Genomic DNA, 21,091 nt, shown 5'->3' with positions numbered 1-21,091 from the left:
ATTGTAAGCTACTCCCCTTACTCCATAATGTTCCAACTTCTGCAGTAATATTTTGTGGTCAACACAGTCAAAAGCCTTCGTTAAATCAAAGAAAACACCTAACGTTCGCAACCTTTTATTTAATCCGTCCAAAACCTCACAGAGAAAAGAGACTATAGCATTTTCAGTTGTTAAGCCATTTCTAAAACCAAACTGTACATTTGACAGCAAATTATGTGAATTTAAATGCTGCAGTAACCTTGTATATACAACCCTCTCGATAACTTTAGCAAACACCGATGGCATAGAAATAGGTCTATAATTGTCAACATTATCCCTGTCTCCCTTTTTATAAAGTGGCTTCACTACCGAGTACTTTAATCGGTCAGGAAACCGACCACTCCTAAAGGAAAAGTTACAGATATGGCTAAGTACTGAGCTAACATACGTGGAACAATACTTCAGTATTCTGCTAGATACCCCGTCATATCCATGAGAGTTCTTGGTCTTTAGTTATTTAATTATTAACTCAATCTCCCTCTTGTCAGTATCATGGAGGAGCATTTCAGGTAACAGTCTCGGAACACTTTTTTCTAAGAGCGCTATATGATTCCCTGTTGGGACTAGATTTCTATTTAGTTCACCTGCTATATTCAGATAGTGATTATTAAGTACTGTACATATATGCGACTTATCAGTAACACGGGCATCCCCACTACGCACTGATTCTATATTCTCGATCTGTCTCTGCAGACCAGCCACTTCCTTTACGACTGACCATATGGTTTTAATTTTATCCTGAGACTTAGCTATTCTATCTGCATACCACATACTTTTTGCCTTCCTAATAACTTTTTTAAGCACCTTACAATACTGTTTGTAATGGGATGCTGCATTTAGATTGTGACTGTTTCTAATGTTTTGATATAATTGCCACTTTGTTCTACAAGATATTCTTATCCCTTTAGTCAGCCACCCAGGCTGCCTGTTTGTGCTAGTACCCTGTTTTGAACGTTCTAACGGAAAGCAACTTTCAAAGAGCACAAGAAAAGTCTTGAGGAAAGCATTATATTTATCGTCTACTGTATCAGCACTATAAACATCTTGCCACTCTTGTTCCTTGATAAGGTTTACAAAAGTCTGTACAGCAACTGGATCAGCTTTCCTAAAAAGTTGGTAACTATATTTAACATGTGTTGCAGCACAGAAATCTTTTAGACTTAAAATTTGTGCATCATGATCTGAAAGGCCATTCACCTTTTTGCTCACAGAATGCCCTTCTAATAATGACGAATGAACAAAAATATTGTCTATGGTTGTTCTACTGTTCCCTTGCACTCTCGTTGGAAAGAATACGGTTTGCATAAGATTATATGAATTAAGGAGGTCTACCAGCATCCTTTCCCTTGCACAATCACTTATACAATTAATATTGAAGTCACCACATATAACTAACTTTTTGTATTTCCTATAAAGTGAACCAAGAACCTCCTCTAGCTTTAGCAAAAATGTTGTGAAATCGGAGTCTGGGGATCTATAAATAACAAAAGTTAGAAGTTTAGCTCCGTTAAATTTAACCACGCCTGCACAACATTCAAAAACCTTTTCAGTGCAGTACTTTGAGACATCAATTGACTCAAATGGGATGCTGTTTTTCACATACATGGCTACTCCCCCACACCGCAAAGAGCTCCTCGAAAAGCTGCCAGTCAACCTGTATCCTGGTAAAGGAAGCCTCTGAATTATCTCCTTATTTAAGAAGTGTTCAGATATACCAATAATTTCAGAGTCAACATCTATAAGCAGTTCACTAACTTTATCTCTAATACCTTGCATATTTTGATGAAAAATTCCTTCAAGCAAGTCATGTACCTGGTCTGTAGACTTATTTATGTTTGCTCATAGTTGTCTTTGGGTTTTTGCTTGTAAGAAGAATCATTATACAACCCTTAAATTTAACTTTATAAAATTTATGAGCAGACTTTCTAGACTGTAGTTGTATGTGAGAATCCCAGTGCTATGATTCTGATAAGAAGAGATAAATCCAACATCCTCTTTCTGGATTCAATTTGCCTCCCACATTGAATTTCCCAACTGGAAAATAACAGGAGAGTAACAGAAAATATTTTCGTTTATATATCTTAGGTAGATGTGTTCACTCTTCCAGACATTAGAAATGGGTTACCAATTCATTACGTACAGGTTTTAACAATGGATGGCATAAAGACAGATATAAGAGTACACAGATACACAAGAAATTAGATCAACCCTGCTATTTGAAACAATTACCCATTCAACTTCCTACAAACCACTAAAATTACTCTCTGTAGGAACTCATTAGACCTGCTTCATTGTGTTATGAGAAAGTGAGTTATTAATTACGTTCCTGTGTCCTAGAACACTATTAAGATTTGTAGAAACAGGTAAATTCTTATGTAGCATTACATAATACTGTGCATATATTACTACTTTGAGTCCACTTAACTGTATTATGGTTATTTCAGCTTATTTTAATGTGTGAAAAAGTATTTAAAGAAGTGCATGTACAGAGAATACAGACGTGTTTACTAGATCTGACCATCCTGATTTGGATCTTTGAAGGTTTATTCAAATTTCAAATTATTCCATGCAAATGCCACAATAGTTCTTAACCATGGCCATGGGTGACACATTCCTCTTTAGACGCGTGTCCTTCACACGAAATGGTGATGACCATGGCAACATGAGTATGCAATGATAAAATGTCCAACCTTTGCTAGGGTTGATTTACTAGTGTGTGCTGAAAATTAATGTCTCTGAATTTTTTATTCTGTTTGCAATTTTGGTTGAGGTATTACATGTCATGCACCTTACTCTGTCAACTTTCACACTTCACTGACACACATTGCAACCCTCTGTGAACAGAGGGCTCCAAACTGTAGTGTGTAACATGGTGGCGTTTAACATAACTATGTCGGTGTATGAGAAACAGCATGCTGTAGTCGAATTTCTAACCGCAGAAGAGTTTGTTCACACATGGTGCACCATCTCCTTCAGCATGACAATGCCAGACCACACAGGTGCACTGCGACATCTGCAACAATTGGATGCCTTGGATTCATTGTCATCCTCCGTACAGTCCCAACTTGGCCCCATCTGATTTTCATCTGTTTCCAAACCTTACCTTGGAGGACTTCACTTTGACAGGAATGAAGCAGTGCAAGCAGAGGTGAGACTGTGGCTCCAACAAAGTCAAACATTCTACAGTGAGGGTATCACCAAACTGGTCTCTCATTGGGTGAAATGTGTTTGTTGCCAGGATGACTACATTGAAACTAAAAATGTAGACATGATGAATAAAGATATAGAATGTTAATGAAGTTTGTTTTATTTAATAACCTTAAAGGGCTTTCACATAAAAAAACTCTGAGACATTACTTCTCAGCACAACTTCGTACCGCTAACAATAAATGTTTCAGAAGGTACCTTCCAACTGCACGTGTTTTTAACAGAGATTATATAAACACTTCACCTAAACACACAGATGGAAGATATACTTTGAAATGTAGTGTGTGGAATAAATCAACTCCTTACAGTGTTCTTTTCTTGCCCACTATTAATAGTTGTGAAAACAGTAATTTCTTTTGCTGCACTAATTTCGTTATTATTGCATTGAATTTTCATATTAAAAATTCACAGCTCAATGTTTTATTATTGTGATTTTTTTCTGCTAATAAGTTCTAGATGAGGCCTGACTTGTTCTAAGAACTTCTTTCATAGAATAAAAAATAAGCGAACATTATAAAAAGAGAGATTTTATAGAGCACATATTGTTGATGGTGAATTCAATGCACTGCTATAGACATTTTCAAATTTTATGAGAGTGCTTTTCCAATAATGTACAGAAAAAAATAAAAGCACATTACAGTCTTTATGTAGTGCCAAATTTCCTCAAGAAGAATGTTTCAATTTGGTTTCATTAACCCATTGCAGCGAAGGATGAACCACCATTCGTTAAATATCGAGCAGAAAGGAACATCATATGATACAATTTTCCAATCTACAATGATGGACATGAGTTACTGTTATTAGTGTCAGTGAAGTCACCAAAACTTGCACAAGCAAATTTTTTTTTTTAACTGAGTTTCAGAGTTGGAACACGCGAGTTTTCACGTGTGCAATGTCTAGCAAGTGATTAAAAGTGTGAAAATTCAATGCAGTTGTTTAGGTAAACTAACTTAACTTAAATCTTGCTCAAAGACAAGATCCTCGTCATACACTTTGACTGACCAATGCCAGAAGCTAAGTTATTTAGGAAGTGAATCATGACAGAATTGTCAATTTGGAGGAATCTGTAACTGAAAAATGGATGTTATTTTGCTTACTTGTTTGTGCCCATGTATAATAAAAGAAATATAAACAGAAGTTAGTTGAAATGGTACTTTGAAAAATATTCAGAATGATTTACTTCTGTCTTTACCATGAACAAGTTAGAAAGATTTCCAGAACTTCACAGTTTGTCATATTTATACAATATGTTTTCCCTGAGTGTAAACCTACTGGAAGATTTACTACTTTTCTCACTCTTGTGAGTGCCATGCCTTAGAAAAATCCCTTTGAAACTTTACTGGCTAATCTGGATATTTTAGGCAAATTTATTTATCAGACTTACAATGGTGTAGCTGTCAGAAGTAGTCATCATTCGGACAACCAGACACCTCTTAAATAGCACTATAGACATGCTCATTATTTTTGAAGTTATGACCATAATCATAACACAGTCATAATAATTTTTTTTACTGACATCAGTAAAATTTTTAGCTACTTCCCATTCCCCAGCTCTTCTAAGTGAACTATGATGTGTCCAACACAAAATGCAGCCTCAAATCAAGAATAATACTAACTGAACACAAAAATAGTCACTTACAGAATACACAGAGAAAATCCATCTTTCATCTCAACAAACTATTATGATTACAATCATAAGAAGGTGCTATCTAATATTACAACCACCATCATTTTAACTTTGGTTGTCTGTATTTTATCATATCACATCACACACTGATATACTGTGCAACTCATTACAGACTATTGATTCATGACAGTATAAGAAGATCTAACATTTTAAAACAGCTGTACAAGGTATACGAGATACCATTATTGGCAAAATTTCCATATCATTGCCAAAACTTCCACATACAGAAAGAGGCTGCATCCCATCAATAAATATGCACAGAAACATGGAATTCTAAAAATGGAAGCTGTGAAAAAGAGTTATACAATTCTCACTCAGGTTCATGACTGCTTGTACTTCACAAGACACCTAATCACTGCCCGGTATACAACTTTGAAAGGTTCCCATACATATTGCTACAGAGGTCTCACGAAATACATCCTTCCAGAATGAGATTTTCACTCTGCAGCGGAGTGTTCACTGCTATGAAACTTCCTGGCAGATTAACACTGTGCACCGGACTGAGACTCAAACTCTGGACCTTTGCCTTTTGCAGGCAGGTGCTCTACAGTCTGAGCTATCCACGCACGACTCACTCCCCATCCTCACAGACTGATTTCTGCCAGTATCTCATCTCCTGCCTTAGAAACTTCACAGAACCTCTACTGCGAACCTTGCACAACTAGCACTCCTAGAGGAAAGGATATTGCGAGGTAAAAATCTCATTCTGGAAACATCGTCCAGGCTGTGGCTAGGCCGTGTCTCCGCAATATCCTGTCTCTCAGGGGTGCCAGTTCTACAAGGTTTGCAGGAGAGCTTCTGTGAAGATTGGAGGGTAGGAGACGAGATACTGGCAGAAATAAGGCTGCGATGATGGGGAGATGAGTCGTGCTTGGGTAGCTCAGACAGTAGAGCACTTGCCTGCAAAAGATGAAGGTCCCGGGTTCGAGTTTCAGTGCAGCACACAGTTTTAATCTGGCACAAAGTTTGAAACATATCCTCCTTGGAATGTGGTAAGATGAAAATTGAGCTTTAAATACTCCAAATGAGTAAAAAGCTTAGAACTCTCACAAGTGCTGTTGTAAAACTAAGATATCTAGACAAAATAATTTTCAGGAGCCTTTTAGTGAATGAATGTCTTTCTATATCCTGAAGAAAATATATTTTTTTCTGAGGTCTCAGGTGTACAGTGTTCTCCATTGAGAGAAACCTCAAAGTGCACTATAATCTACTATGAATGAGTCAGTAACAAACTCTTTACACTATTGGGGAGTGGGATAGATTGTTTCATATAAGCTTATCCATAAAGAATTTTCTATGTTACTAATTTCTGGCCATGTTTCAATAGCTATTTCTAACCCAGTAGTCTGTCTAACACTGATCCACCACTGCATTTGCTCCATTTGTTTTCCTAATACACATATCAATAATTCACTATTCAGTGCAACAGATAACTCCGTTTTTTTTCATTTGAAAATGATACTAGTATCGCATATTCAGGGCCATACTGAAACATAGAGCAAACAATGTATTGGAGGGAAATTGTTCACAGTTAATGATAAATGTGTGCTCATGTAATTTCAATATGAGGTACAGCAAAGACCAGGCTCTAGTTTATCAGTGGGTCACCCAGTGACCTATACTGGCACACAGCTCAGTTTCAATAGATTCTCATCAAGTCTGACTAACATGAAATCTGCAGCATGGCAGAAATATATAGAAGCTTCAGGTAACATATACTAAAAATAACTCACGCAAAACATACTTGGGAAACTCCAAGTAAGAATCTAGGAATATCATTCAGCCCTGTAAACACCATTCCCCCAATGGCTGCCAAGATAACATTACACTACTAATAAATTGCATTTGCAGTAATTATTACCATATAGAGCCTGTGGGTGAAAAACAAACCTTCATCTATAGTGTTGTAATAAGTGTCCACAGCCATACAGTGGTTTGCATGTGTTCTAATATGTGTTCTCAATTTTCTAGTGAAATATCTGCTTCATCCAATTTACTGTCTTGCAAACAAACATACAACATAGGGTGTAAGAAGCTTTTTTTTTCCTTTTTTTTTAAAAAAAAATCTCAGATAACAGTAATCCTGGAGAGGGTCTCAATCACGAAAACTAGTATAACAATATGTGGAGACATGAATGTCAACACAGAAGATGAGGGCAAAATTAGCAACAGCTTCCTAAACATTTTGAACACTTTCGGTGTGGGAAGAATCGTAAACACTGCAACGATGATTTTAAAAAATTTCAGTTTCAATTTTTGACCATGTACTTATGGGCACTGACAGGGAAAACTCTAAGGTATTTATACAAGATCATGGCATTTCAAATTATTACTGTCAGATAAAAGAGCTAAAAACATGCTCAATGAAACTTCCTGGCAGATTGAAACTGTGTGCCGGACCGAGACTCGAACTCGGGACCTTTGCATTTCGCGGGCAAGTGCTCTACCAACTGAGCTACCTAAGCACGACTCACGCCCCGTCCTCACAGCTTCACTTCTGTCGGTATCTCGTCTCCTACCTTCCAAACTTTACAGAAGCTCTCCTGCGAACCACGCAGCTGTGAGGACGGGGCGTGAGTCGTGCTTGGGTAGCTGAGTTGGTAGAGCACTTTCCCGCGAAAGGCAAAGGTCCCGAGTTTGAGTCTCGGTCCGGCACACAGTTTTAATCTGCCAGGAAGTTTCATATCAGTGCACACTCCGCTGCAGAGTGAAAATCTCATGCTCAATGAAACTGCATGCCTACAAAAGGATCGTCTCAGATCATAAGGTACATACTTTTTCTATATACTGGCAAATCTAACCTGAGATGAAATGTATACGGTAAGCAATGTAGATGCGGAGTCCTCTAAATTTTGCACATTATTTAAATTAATTTTTGAGGTGACACTTCCAAAAGTAGACATTCCTACTGCTGCAGATAGGAAAACAGATGGGTAACAGCAGGTTTTAGAAAGTTCTCACAGACACTCAATTTTCTTAGTTCCTTGCAAGAGCATTGCACTAACCCACATATCCTTGAACACTATCACAAGTATTTAAAAAATATATTATATTTAAAAAACAAAGAAAAAACCATTCAATGAAAAGTTATTATGTAATTCAGAAAATAAAAGCACAGTGGTGTGGGAGGTTATAAACCAAGAAGTTGGAGAGGGCAGACACAGGGATAATAGTACACATATCAAAAATGAGGATAGAATAACAGGAAGTCCGCAGAAATTAGGAATGTTTGTAAATGATTATTTCTCTGGCATTTCTAAAACACATTTAGCACCCACAAAGGTTTCCACAGCATTCACAATCATGATGTTTCCCTCAACAGATTTTGAAGTTAGAAATACAGCACAACAATAGTCAGCAGGCATAGATGAGGTTCCCGTCTCTGTTCTGAAGGCGTGCATACAACACCAGTTAACAAACATAATAAATGAATCTTTTAGTTCAGGTGTTTTTCCCAGAATAACTAAAGCAAGCATGGGTGTAGCCATTGCTAAAGAAAGGTAATGCGGAGAGAACTGGAAACTAATAGCCACTTTCACTATTCTCAAAAATAACTGAAACAATCACGAAAGATAGACTGATGAACTATATGAATAAACAAACCATCCTTAATGAAGCACAGTTTAGATTCAGAAGTAGAAATAGTATAACAACACCCATTGCAGAATTCATGAAGATGGTACCCAATGCTCTCAAAAACAATGATTGTGTTACAGGCAATTTCTTAGACTTGTCCAAGGCTTTTGACACCTCTGACCATAAAATACTATTGAGCAAGCTATAAGTGCTAGGTGTAAGGGGGACAGCGAATGACTGGTTTTAGTCTCACTTCAAAAAGAGGATGCAAAAGGTGAAGAATGTTCAACCATCTGCTGATGATAAATGTTTGGTAAAACAACATTCAGACAAGATACATAAATCACATTCCACATAAGCAAGACATGGAAAAAAGTTCTCTTTGCTGATGACATCAACATCGTAGTCACTAATAAGACATCAGAACGCCTGTTAGAGAAAGTGGATGAAATGCTAAATGATGTTTACAATTGGGCAGTATGTAATACATTAATGCACAACAAAAAGAAAACAAACAGTATGCATTTGAGCATAAAGAGAGGAACCAACTCTTGTCACATTAAGGATAATTAAACACGTAGATTGTGAAGCAAACAACAAAGTTTTTAGGGATGGACATTGATTGTCAGCTATTATAGTATGTACAAGGATACTGGCAAAGATAATATCATCAACATATTATGTTTTTAGGGTGTTAGCGTCAGGTCGTAACAGCCAATGTTGTGACATATTATGTCTACATATACTCAGTTCTTAGCTATGGGATTCTTTTCTGGGGATCGAAGTCACAAGACAAGGACACAGTTTTTCCAATTGCAAAAAACGCCATAATAATAATAATAATAATAATAATAATAATAACTGAAAGTAGCTGTTGGGCTCACTGTAAAGAGTAAAGAGCTACTTAAAAAATTAGGCATCCTTACTGTACCAATTGTGTGTGTACATCAATCTGTGGTGCATATCGGACAAAATATTACTAAATACTGCACTAATAGTTCTATTCCTAATCATGGAACAAGAGCTAGTTTGGAGTTAAATTCAAACAGGAAAAACAACCAAAAACCCAAAGCAGTGAACCAGGGCATAAAATTGTGTAACGAATTGCCAAAGGTAGTGGAAAAGATTACTAAAACACATTTGTTTAACAAGGCAGCTACAATGTTCTTCACAAGTAATGCATATTGCACAATTCAAGATTACTTAGAGGACACACAGTAGTGGATAGTAACGAATGGTGACACTACAGTACCTTGTGCCATTTCAATACAGGGTTAGGGTTTACCACTTTCACAAGGATCATGTGTGAAGCTGTATAAAGCATAACAGTTACGTCTGCCAAATGAGGCAATGCAGCTGTTAGGATGCTGACCTCATATTGATGATGATGGAGCTGCTCTGTCCAGCCATTCTGATTAGGGTTTTATGTGGTTTTCCTAGATCCCTATGGCAAATGCCATGATGGTACCTTAAACTAGGCCACTGTCATACACCTGTCCTATTCCCATATGCTACCTGCCTATCCTCTTAAAGCATGTTATACGTGCTGTGTGATGTATTTTGCTCTGCTGATTGGCACTGTATTACCTCGACAAACCCTGTATCATTGCGAGATGATCCTTGGATGAATGAACAGAAATACAAAATAATTTGCAGAGTGACATCAACAACAATTTGGCGGGGAGAAATCACACAGGGAATTCCATCACATGAAATAATTGATTACCCACTGCTGTTACAGTGAATTGCATGGTATTTCATTTGAAATAGGAAGCAAAACCAGTTTTCTGTGAATCATAAAAGTGTTCCAAATACGTAATGAAGACACTGGCCTCTCCCTCAACAAGCCAAAGCCAACAGCGGGTGTGTTTGAGAGAGAGAGAGAGAGAGAGAGAGAGAGAGAGAGAGAGAGAGAGAGAGAGAGAGAGATTTCCTTCTTGTACGGTTATTTATTTAGCTTAACCAGAGTGGAGTGATATGTTTAACAAGAACAGTTGTTCCCCATTAAGGCCAACATATTAATTATTAAAACAACTACAAAAATCTCCAATCCACTCTACTTTTTAAGATGATGTGTGGTTGGTGATGGAAATGTATCTGGGTCTGAAGAGCAGTTTATTTATCATAAAACAAAGCACTGTGAACTAAACAATTTGGTAAATATCTCAAATTGAGCAACAGTGAAATGGAATTGTCTTTACCGTAGGAATTGTACCTGGTATGCAACAACTCCTACTCCCATGAACCATGGACCTTGCCGTTGGTGGGGAGGCTTGCGTGCCTCAGCGATACAGATGGCCATACCATAGGTGCAACCACAACGGAGGGGTATCTGTTGAGAGGCCAGACAAACGTGTGGTTCCTGAAGAGGGGCAGCAGCCTTTTCAGTAGTTGCAGGGGCAACAGTCTGGATGATTGACTGATCTGGCCTTGCAACACTAACCAAAACGGCCTTGCTGTGCTGGTACTGCGAACGGCTGAAAGCAAGGGAAAACTACAGCCGTAATTTTTCCCGAGCGCATGCAGCTTTACTGTATGGTTAAATAACGATGGCGTCCTCTTGGGTAAAATATTCCCCCATTCGGATCTCCGGGCGGGGACTACTCAGGAGGACGTCGTTATCAGGAGAAAGAAAACGCATTCTACGGATCGGAGCGTGGAATGTCAGATCCCTTAATCGGGCAGGTAGGTTAGAAAATTTAAAAAGGGAAATGGATAGGTTGAAGTTAGATATAGTGGGAATTAGTGAAGTTCAGTGGCTGGAGGAACAAGACTTTTGGTCAGGTGAATACAGGGTTATAAATACAAAATCAAATAGGGGTAATGCAGGAGTCGGTTTAATAATGAATAAAAAAATAGGAGTGCGGGTAAGCTACTACAAACAGCATAGTGAACGCATTATTGTGACCAAGATAGACACGAAGCCCATGCCTACTACAGTAGTACAAGTTTATATGCCAACTAGCTCTGCAGGTGATGAAGAAATTGATGAAATGTATGACGAGATAAAAGAAATTATTCAGGTAGTGAAGGGAGACGAAAATTTAATAGTCATGGGTGACGGAATTCGAGAGTAGGAAAAGGGAGAGAAGGAAACATAGTGGGTAAATATTGATTGGGGGAGAGAAATGAAAGAGGAAGCCGTCTAGTAGAATTCTGCACAGAGCATAACTTAATCATAGCTAACACTTGGTTCAAGAATCATAAAAGAAGGTTGTATACATGGAAGAATCCTGGAGATATTAGAAGGTATCAGATAGATTATATAATGGTTAGACAGAGATTTAGGAACCAGGTTTTAAATTGTAAGACATTTCCAGGGGCAGACGTGATCTCTGACCACAATCTACTGGTTATGAACTGTAGATTAAAACTGAAGAAACTGCTAAAATGTGGGAATTTCAGGAGATGGGACCTGGATAAATTGAAAGAACCACAGGTTGTACAGAGTTTCAGGGAGAGCATAGGGGAACAATTGACAGGAATGGGGGAAAGAAATACAGTAGAAGAAGCATGGGTAGCTTTGAGGAATGAAATAGTGAAGGCAGCAGAGCATCAAGTACGTAAAAAGACGAGGGCTAGTAGAAATCCTTGGGTAACAGAAGAAATATTGAATTTAATTGATGAAAGGAGAAAATATAAAAACGCAGTAAATGAAGCAGGCAAAACGGAATACAAACGTCTCAAAAATGAGATCGACAGGAAGTGCAAAATGGCTAAGCAGGGATGGCTAGAGGACAAATCTAAGGATGTAGAGGCTTATCTCATGAGGGTAAGATAGATACTGCCTACAGGAAATTTAAAGAGACCTTTGGAGAAAAGAGAGCCACTTGTATGAATATCAAGAGCTCAGATGGAAATCCAGTTCTAAGCAAAGAAGGGAAAGCAGAAAGATGGAAGGAGTATATAGAGTGTCTATACAAGGGAGATGTACTTGAGGACAATATTATGGAAATGGAAGAGGATGTAGATGAAGATGAAATGGGAGATACAATACTGCGTGCAGAATTTGACAGAGCACTGAAAGACCTAAGTTGAAACAAGGCCCCGGGAGTAGACAACATTCCATTGGAACTATTGACGGCCTTGGGAGAGCCAGTCCTGACAAAACTCTACCATCTGGTGAGCAAGATCTATGAGACAGGCGAAGTATCCTCAGACTTCAAGAAGAATATAATAATTCCAATCCCAAAGAAAGTGGGTGTTGACAGATGTGAAAATTACCGAACTATCAGTTTGATAAGTCACAGCTGCAAAATACTAACGCGAATTCTTTACAGACGAATGGAAAAAATGGTAAAGCCGACCTCGGCGAAGACCAGTTTGGATTCCGCAGAAATGTTGGAACACGTGAGGCAATGCTGACCCTATGACTTATCTTAGAAAATAGATTACGGAAAGGCAAACCTACATTTCTAGCATTTGTGGACTTACAGAAAGCTTTTGACAATGTTGACTGGAATACTCTCTTTCAAATTCTGAAGGTGGCAAGGGTAAAATACAGGGACCGAAAAGCTATTTACAATTTGTACAGAAACCAGATGGCAATTATAAGAGTCGAGGGGCATGAAAGGGAAGCAGCGGTTGGGGAGGGAGTGAGACAGGGTTGTAGCCTCTCCCCGATGTTATTCAATCTGTATATTGAGCAAGCAGTAAAAGAAACAAAAGAAAAATTCGGAGTAGGTATTAAAGTCCATGGAGAAGAAATAAAAACATTGAGGTTCGCTGATGACATTGTCATTCTGTAAGAGACAGCAAAGGACTTGGAAGAGCAGTTGAACGGAATGGACAGTGTCTTGAAAGGAGGATATAAGATGAACATCAACAAAAGCAAAACGAGGATAATGGAATGTAGTGGAATTAAGTCGAGTGATGCTGAGGGAATTAGATTAGGAAATGAGACACTTAAAGTAGTAAAGGAGTTTTGCTATTTGGGGAGCAACATAACTGATGATGGTCGAAGTAGAGAGGATATAAAATGTAGACTGGCAATGGCAAGGAAAGCGTTTCTGAAGAAGAGAAATTTGTTAACATCGAGTATAGATTTAAATGTCAGGAAGTCGTTTCTGAAAGTATTTGTATGGAGTGTAGCCATAAATGGAAGTGAAACATGGACGATAAATAGTTTGGACAAGAAGAGAATAGAAGCTTTCGAAATGTGGTACTACAGAAGAATGCTGAAGATTAGATGGGTAGACCACATAACTAATGAGGAGGTATTGAATAAAATTGGGGAGAAGAGGAGTTTGTGGCACAACGTGACAAGAAGAAGGGACCGGTTGGTAGGACATGTTCTGAGGCATCAAGGGATCACAAATTTAGCATTGGAGGGCAGCTTGGAGGGTAAAAATCATACAGGGAGACCAAGAGATGAATACACTAAGCAGATTCAGAAGGATGTAGGTTGCAGTAAGTACTGGGAGATGAAGCAGCTTGCACAGGATAGAGTAGCATGGAGAGCTGCATCAAACCAGTCTCAGGACTGAAAACAACAACAACAACATGCGACAACTATACTATATTTCCAAAATATTTAGAATGGGTTAGTATATCAGACCCCAGGATAAGAGGGAGCTACCTGTTGGCAACAGTTACCTACCCTTCCTTTTTGAACTTCTCACAAGCTATCCCACTTTCCTCAGGGGCCAGAGGCAGTAGTTATGTGCCTGCAAGTTGTGAATGTGTGCGTGTTTTCTAATACAGAAGAACACCTTTTGGCCAAAAGCTTAAAAATATAGCAGGTCTTATCATTGTGCCTGCCTGTGGCTCATCGTCTCCTCTCTATGGGGAATAGCTATCTATCCTTTTCATAATATTGCCATCTTAATGAAAGAATGCCTTCATTGCTGAAAAACAGGCTGTAAGAATAATATGTGGTGCTCACCCATGATCATCCTGTAGACATCTGTTTAAGGACTGCTGCTTCAGGATATAGTTATTCTCTCATGAAATTTGTTGTAAATAATACACTGCAGTTGAAAAGAAGCAATGATAAACACAATTATTGTACCAGAACAAAAATGACATTCAATACACCACATTAAGGCTATCTTTAGTACAGAAAGGGTAGTACAATGCTGCACCCAAAAATTTTTATCATTTACCAAGTGATGTAAAATGTGTCTGACACACAACAAAGTTTAATTCGAAAATAAATGAAAAAGTTTCACCTTGTTAATTCCTCCTATTCTGTGAAATAATATCTGCTATTGTAATCTGTAAAAGCTGGTGGTTACTCCCATCTCTAAGTCATCTTTTTATTATTTTGGAAAGAAAAGAAAGACTGTTGTCAATGATCAGGTCTATTTAGAAAATACTTGATATGAATATGAAATACTCAGTCCACATCATTACTAATTATTGTGCAAATGACCCATGGAAAATTAAACTAACTAGCTCTCACCTCTTGAGGGAAAGTACTAGGCAGCAATTCTCTCTCATAATTTTACAGTATATTTCTTGGGTGGTTCTCTCTTCTAATATAATACTTCATTTCCACTTTTTTTTATAAATTACTTTATAATGATATACAGACTCCTGTGGAAAACCTGATGACTGTAGGCCTACTGCATAATTCTAGCTTGTTCCAAATAGCTTCAATCACTTAGCCTGCATGATGGGGATATTATCACAACACACAACATAAAGCAACTGTTATGTACTGTGGGATACAATACGTTTAGGGGATAGATTTACAAAAAAAATATTTGTCTTAATATTTTTGAGAGAGGGTCATGCCAAGGCATACCACTGCAGAGGGAAAGATTTGCTTGGGCATCAATCATCTCAATCTGGAACACCCTATATTAATTAATGCAGCACTTCAAGAATACCACAAAGTTATAAACTCTGTTCTTTACAAAAACTGGGTTTCAGCATTATTTTCTTTCCCCAAACAATGGAGAATATAGGAGATGATTGCAGTAGAAATTACATTTTAGTGAATCCAAATTAAAGAATGATGTTTTACACTGACGTGTTGATACACAAGCTATCAAGAATAAACTTCTCAGTATCCTGCAGGTGACAAGAAATTAGCACGGAAAACTATCCACCAACTTCATTTGAAATACAAATACAGGAAACTATAGACAGCAATAAATAATCTTATACACTACTATGAGACACACAAGTGGCAGTTTCTTTTCGTTATGCTTCATAAATTTTCACTAAGACGACTTCTCAGAAAACCGTGGTGCTGTAAATGACAAACATGGGGAATTTTTCCACTATCAATCTCAACAGAAGGAAGAATGCACAGAGTTTAAAATCCCACTGATGATAAGGACATTAGATATGGAGCAAACATTTCGATCTAGGATGAAAATAGTTGAGTCCTTTTAAAATGACATTTGTCATAGGAAACCTAGGGAAACCACAAAAAACTTACGTAGGGATGGCTTAACACGAATTCGAAATGCAATCCAATCAAATATGAGTGCAGCATCCCACCAAGTAATGTTGAAACTCTGAAGGAAGGCACAATGAATAGTGGATATCAGTGTTAACCAATAGATGATGGATATGCATCGGTGAATTAGCAACAACATTAATCGGATAGTAGCCTAACTAAATGTGCCTCCAATGAATTTGCTCTGAAGTACAAGGGTAAGAGAAACACCTTTTTTTTAAAGAATAAATCGTTAAGTGTAGACTACCTAATAAAAACTAGAGCTGAACTCTCACCTTAATGAGCATTTCCTTGTTCAGTGTGCTAGTGAGTATAAAGATTATCTGTTTGTTAGATGTTTCTTAATAATTCACAAACAAGAAAAGCAAAAAATGCAACAAAAGAAATGAAATTTGATCCAGCTGCAAGATAAATTTTAAAGTCTACTCACATTCACAAAAAGTTAGGCCAACTGTGGATATAACAGCTACTCAGTTCTGTTGCACATCTCTCTAACTGCTCCATTCCCCCCCTCCCCTCCCCGCACTTCCTCACTAATGGTAATGTGTAGTGCCACTAGTCAAAATTTCAAGACTGGAAGAATGATGAAGGAATTATTCATGTAGTGGACAATAAATATTTATATGGGAAACACATACAAGGAATAAACATTCATTTTTCATAAAAGAATGTTGGCACCATATCCTCAAATCACATTTCTGCCATTCTCACAATGGGTATGTAAATGTGACTAATTTTACAGATGTTAGATTGGAAAATCACTTTTTTCCTTTTTTTGCCAGCTTCACAATTATGTCACCCAAAAGAGATCCTCTGTGAATATCTTGATATATCACACATCAGTAACAACTGAAAAATTGTTGAGAGTCATTAAATTAGAGAATTTCGGATAAACTTTGAGGCCATAGTTTAATTTGGGTGTTCTCTCAGCGAGCTTTACAGTATACTATGCCTGATTAGTAAACTAGCCAACAAGCATGATGACATAATGTAACTTAATGCTCATTGGACATTTCATTCTGCAGATACTGTACGCAGTACCAAGGACTAATCCCTCTCACCCTCAATCATTCATAGCATATTTTGAGAGAAAAAAAAATGCTTATGCCCAGGAAGTCAGATATGCTTGTGACAAAATTGCAGTTCAGAGGAGAGAGACCCCCTATTTGAATTAGTTAAAATTAGACTTCAGAAGCATAAGCTATTTCAATTCTTAAAGACTAGTGATGATAGGTGGCAACCTATATATCAGGTTCTGTATGGCCTTTCACATGTCATCAATAAATAAGATGTAATGTAAAACAAAACCACAATTTTCTGGAACAACTGAAATGCCAGTCCTACAATCAAATAATCAGAAACTAGACAACATCATTATGGCAGTGATGTGCAAGAGAGGGCTGTGTTTAACTGTGGAGAAAAAATTGGTAAGGATGAATAATAACAGGCAGTATCTAAGTCTAGCATCGCAACAGGTAACAACCAGTGCAAAGAATAGTAAAGAACACATCACCATAATATTCAAGTAAAGGGGAAAAAAATCAGTATGTTTATTAGTTTCACATACTTTTGATCATCTTTAGCACATTAACCTGTCCCTTCAACTGACTAGTGTATTTTTATAGGCTGGAGCTCGGCCTACTGGTTAAATTGTGTTACACCCTAAAACATTAAATTCACAGAATATAGAATTATGACCGTAACTTCTATGCATATAGATGATACAGTTAAGACATACTTAAACAAAATTATTTTTCTTTTTACATTTATGAGAGAGAGGCATGCAAAGTAATATCACTACATAGGGAAAGATTGATTTGGGCATCGATCGTATCAATCAGGAACACACAACCTAATTAATGCAGCACTCCTAGAACACAAATTATACACCAATGCTAAACAGTGATTGAAACAATTATAGCACAAGAGTAAAAGATGACTATTACATCAATTGTACCAAACTACAACTTGCCAGTAAAGTTTCTACTAGAGCAGGGTGCTTACTATACAACAGATTAGCAAACAGTTTAAAAAATATTAACACAATAGCAGGTTTAAAAACCAAAGAAAGAATGTGCTTCAAAAGAGCATGATTGTAAAGTGTTAAATAATGTTTTAAGGCCAGGCACCATTCCAAAAAAAATTAGATTTTGCAGTACTAAACCAATATCTTCAGGACTGTGCTTCATATACTATGTCATTCATTGCAGCAGAAACTGTAATTGGTTGTCAATATGTTGTAAATTAAATTAATATTCAAAAATGGCTTTGCCTATGTTTTCATTAATTATTTTACATATATGGGTAAGTCTATTGTAAAATAATATATGTGCGCAAACTGTTATTTACACAGCAGATGAAATTTTAAATGCATAATGATATATCCAATACCGCTCCAAACAACGATCAAGGATGGGTGAATAAATAAATAAATAAATAAATAAACGTAAATTTTAATTTCCTTTATTACTGTAATTGCTACGACAAGAAAACATAGTCTTTCCAACTTTAAATAGATGCTGGACAGTATGGTAATCAAGCGTCAACTGCGCCGGTGAAAAGAAGAAATAAAGCAAAATAATTTTTTCGTGGTATTACATAACTCACGACCAACGTCATTTTCGTGAGTGTGAAAGACACAAGACAGGAAAGACAATTAATGTCAAACAAATAAGAGAAACAAAGCATTAATGAGTTAACCCACGTCCAAACAGAATTTCATGGGTACGACGAACACGTAACATTTATTTTTTAACAGTAATAATACTCGCACTTTTTTCAGTTTCCTTCACAGTTTTACGAAAAACGAAGATCCCGCATACAGGAAACGAGCTTTCAAAGCTACAGCTTACTAAACTGATACCACACCAAAAACAACTGTATTTAAAGCAGCCATACTACGTATTTACATTCAGTAAAGCGTCATCCAAACGTTGCAAATACAGAGACAGTCAAGGCAACGTTGTACCCGAAGCTACGCCTACAACACAAAACCGTGAAAATTTGTTAATAGGATTTTTCCAGTGTTCGGAACGGAGCTATTTTGATGCAAACCATTAGCCACCAGATCCTCAAACACAGATTTATTTAGTTCCATTAAAAAGAAAAAAAAACAGTAGCAATGTAAAATAACCTTCGGGTAATGGTGGCCATTACAAAATGCACGCACGTACATACACACATTACACACACAGTCTTGAAATATGTGTTCGTACAAAACATACCATACTATTGCGGAACTGGTTTCCATACTATTGCGGAACTGGTTTCCTTACTCACATTTAACATTTTATGAATGTATTCTACAATGATCAGCCCAAAACCTGATTTTCACGTACGTCAATATAAAAGAAATCTTAAAAAAAATTAAATGTAAACTTTTCTTACCTACGTATTTCTTCAACTGCAACGAATCCCTTGTTTAAGTTCAACTAATTATAGCATTATTTCAATGATATGAAATACCGTCATCGCGGTTCGCTCTAACATAAATGTCGCCTGCCCTCGACACGATCTTTGCCGCGAAGTCAAGTTCAGCAAACAGAGAGATCAACTGTGTGGAAATCAGCAAAGAAGAAAAACCTAAGGTACTAAAATAGTGCACAGTTTTGAGGAGAGTTTTAGATCCCTTAATGAGACGAAACAGACCATTATCTTATCGAAATTAAGAAAGTTTTCACCAGCTTTTTTTTTTATTTCTACACGTCCTCTTTAGGAGCACTACATTATTTATCAAATCCGTCACGCCGGTACTCTCTGGACTATTCAATCAAGTTCTGTGATGGTTCGATCTCTTTACGTATTTATGCAAAGGGGAGAAGATGGGAGGTACGAATTTTGAAAAATAGGGAGAACATTACGTCCAAACAAAGAAGGGTGGTTGGAAAAGTGTAGGGAAATGAAATGTTATGTATACACATTTAAATTGACGAAGGTAAATCGACATATGACCTCAGCAGTTGAGTCCCATAGTGCTCAGAGCCATTTGAAGATAAATCCTTAACAAGCTGTAACATACATACATACATTAATACCTGTTCCATAGATCATGAATACGACATTTCGAAATGAGATGGAACGTGTCGCTTTAACGGAAGTTTTCTTTGCACAAAATAACTAATTATTTTATTACAGTTACTGCAACATATATAAGAATTAATCTATTGAGAAGAAGGAGTTGTCATTCAGAAGTTCTTTTAATTAACTTTTAAATGTTGGTTGGCTATCTGTCAGACTTTTAATACTATTTGGCAAATGACCAAAGATTGTTGTGGCAGCATAATTCACCCCTTTCTTTGCCAAAGTGAGATTTAATCCAACATAGTGAATATCATCGTTTCTTCTAGTGTTGTAGCTATGCACTTCACTGTTATTTTTGAATGGGGATGGGATACTAATGATAAATTTCATAAGTGAATATATATATTGCGAAGGTACTGTGAATATCCCGAGTTCCTTAAATAAATGTCTGCAAGGTGCTCTTGGGTGGGCTCCAGCAATTATTCTGATTACACGCTTTTCTGCAATGAATACTTTCCCTCTTAATTACGAATTGCCCCAAAATATGATGCCATATGAAAGCAATGAATGAAAATAGGCACAGTAGGCTAATTTACTGATATGTCTATCAGCAAAATTTGCAATAACCCTAATAGCATAAGTAGCTGAATCTAACTGTTTCAGCAGATCATGGAAGTGTTTCTCCCAATTCAATTTCTCATCAATGCACACACCCAGAAATTTCGAATATTCTGCCTTACCAACAGACTTCCGTTCATAGTCTATATTCATCAATGGTTTTAATGCTATTTACTGTACAGAATTGTATAAACTGTGTTTCTCAAATTTTAGTGAGAGTCCATTTGCAGTGAACCACTTAATAATTTTCTGAACGACATTATTTGCAATTTCCTCAGCTGATTCTTGCTTCTTGGGTGTGATTACTACACTTGTATCATCAGCAAAAATAACCAGCTTTGCATCTTCATGAATACAGAGTGGCAAGTCGCTACAGGGCCTCATGTTCGACCATGTGTGCTGAACAAAGTGCTTTGAAAGATTTGTGCCTGGACTAGTATTATACCATATCGTCAGATCTGCTACAGATTCCTGTCTACCCTCCTTTCCGGGCTGAGCAAGCCTTTAGCCTCCACTGTTTATGATAAAGTGCG

General features: G+C 37.2%; 1 protein-coding gene across 4 annotated transcripts in view; it reads right to left on the bottom strand.

Annotated features, from left to right (window-relative positions):
* LOC126248765 (serine-rich adhesin for platelets-like) overlaps positions 1-19,128 on the bottom strand; it is a 286,230-nt gene extending 267,102 nt beyond the window's left edge. For 2 of the 4 annotated variants that reach the window (XM_049950123.1, XM_049950129.1), the window contains exon 1: positions 18,694-19,044. The gene's annotated coding sequence lies outside the window, so the exon portion shown is untranslated. The other 2 variants (XM_049950125.1, XM_049950124.1) reach the window with 2 other exon arrangements.
* Positions 19,129-21,091: the final 1,963 nt, after the last annotated feature.

Source organism: Schistocerca nitens, chromosome 3 (genome assembly GCF_023898315.1).
Source record: "Schistocerca nitens isolate TAMUIC-IGC-003100 chromosome 3, iqSchNite1.1, whole genome shotgun sequence".
Lineage (NCBI taxonomy): Eukaryota > Metazoa > Arthropoda > Insecta > Orthoptera > Acrididae > Schistocerca > Schistocerca nitens.
Note: the sequence above shows the minus strand (reverse complement) of the source record. Positions and strands in the feature narration are given on the sequence as shown.